Source organism: Octopus bimaculoides, chromosome 24 (genome assembly GCF_046866305.1).
Source record: "Octopus bimaculoides isolate indiv1 chromosome 24, ASM4686630v1, whole genome shotgun sequence".
In the NCBI taxonomy this organism is placed as follows: Eukaryota; Metazoa; Mollusca; class Cephalopoda; order Octopoda; family Octopodidae; genus Octopus; species Octopus bimaculoides.
This window is the reverse complement of record NC_142951.1, coordinates 12856167-12858429: the sequence shown is the minus strand read 5'-3', so window position 1 is coordinate 12858429 and position 2263 is coordinate 12856167. Positions and strand designations below refer to the sequence as shown.

The following is a 2263-nucleotide window of genomic DNA, read 5'->3' as shown; positions in this document are numbered from 1 at the left end:
ACGACGACGACTATGATGATGATGGTGACATTGATGATGTCATAAAGGGAGAGCGGATAGGAAGAAAGGGGAAAGAGAAGAAGGAGGAGGAAGAGGTGGAGATGGATATTAACAAACGATCATTGATTGTTCAGAACTGAAGGAATAAGAAATAGATTAAAAGAAACTTCACAGAAACCGTACGCATATACACATTGCTGTCGTGCAGATTCGCTTACAAGCATATAAAAAAATACACCAATAAACACATATGAACCCAGAGACACATACGCCGTAACATACAGTTGCACTAATTGATGTGCATAGCAATACACACACTATATATATATATATATATATATATATATATATATATATATATATATAGGCTATATATATATATATATATATATATACACAGAGGCATGTATGTATGTGTGTTTATATATAATATATATATATATATATATATATATATATATATATATATATATATATATATACATACATGTATATACATATACACACGCACTTACATATACGCACACATATATATTTATATATAAATACGTATATATACACAAACACACACACACACACACACTAACATATATATATATATATATATATATATATGCATACATACATTTATATGTACATATTTATAAACACACGCACACGTATACACTCACATGTATGCATACATACAGATACTTACACAGGTAGACAAACACAACCGGTTAAAAAACCGTACAAAGTTCAGCTCATATGGACACAGTCTTCAAGGCGCACTAGCGGCATAAGCATACAGGCACGTTTATTTTAGCTCAGTATGTATGAACAAAAGACAGTGAAACACGAACGTGGCATTTAATTACTAACTTTCGCTCGTTCTAACTCAATGTAGGTATATATGTATATATGTCTGTATGTATGTATGTATTATATATGAATGTAAGTGTGTTCGTATATATATATATATTTGTACGTATATATATATATATATATATGTACTTATGCATCTATATGTAGCTATGTATATATGCATGTTTATCTATCGATCTATCTATCCATCGCTATATATATGTGTGTATGTGTGCACACACAGAGACACACACACACAACCACACACACACACAGACACACACGCACATGTATATACATGTGTATGTGTACACACACACACACACACACACACACACACACACACACACACACACGTATAATTGCATTTATACAATACAAAAACGAAGCGAAACCTCATTTAAAACGAACTCAACTCTGTACAAGTTTAACAACGCGAACCTCTATACAACGTTTTGATCCACTTCCACTTTAGAAAACCGTGTTGAAATATATATACTCTATAGATTTACGAACGAAACAGATTTCAATAGTGCTTCACATGTTCTACTTTATTATTATTATTATTATTATTATTATTATTATTATTATTATTATTATTATTATTAGTATCATTCGTTTAATCATATATAGAATTTTTTGACATTTGCATATATACTCCTCGACATACTGACATTTGCCATGTTGGTGAAGGGGAGAAAAAAATAGATGTGTGTTTGGAAAGAAAGAAAGAAAGATTTAGTATGCTATTTTCAGATCAAGCTTGATAAAATGCAGTCCGTTTTACAATGTTTATTGTCAAGAGTATAGAGCCATTTTTTAAAGAAATGAAACATTCTGAGTAATCGATCGTACATGCATGTATATGCATATACATATACATACACACACACTCACACACACACTCACATACATACATACATACATACATACATATATATATATATATATATATATATATATATATATATATATATATATATATATATATATATATATATATATATATATATATATATATGTTTGTGCATATACATGCATGTACGGTCAACTTAGAATGTTTCGTTCCTTTAAAAATCGTTGGCGATTCTTTTACTTCGTCTTCCTTTTCTGTTGGACTTTTCTCAGTTTCTGAAGAAGAGCTTTGCTCGAAACGTTAAACCTTTCTTTCCTTTCTTGAACGTCTTCTAATACTTTACATGTACCACATCCTCGCTTTGTAATTCTTTCGGTATATATATATATATATATATATATATATATATATATACCCCACGTGGATAGGAAAGTCTTCTTTTTTCTGTCGAGGGCTTATATACCTCTTTATTAGACTACCTTCCTTAGTCATTGCACGGTGATCGCCATAAGATTTAAGCTTATATGAAAATACCATTATTATTATTATTTACAGGATTGTAAA

At 29.8% G+C, this 2263-nt stretch overlaps 1 long non-coding RNA gene across 1 annotated transcript in view; it reads left to right on the top strand.

Moving 5' to 3' along the window:
- Window positions 1-630: 630 nt before the first annotated feature.
- Window positions 631-2263, top strand: part of LOC149131196 (uncharacterized) — a 14956-nt gene continuing 13323 nt past the window's right edge. Inside the window, exon 1 of the long non-coding RNA XR_016238221.1 lies at window positions 631-882. This is a non-coding gene — a long non-coding RNA (uncharacterized LOC149131196). The remainder of the gene's footprint in view (window positions 883-2263) is intronic.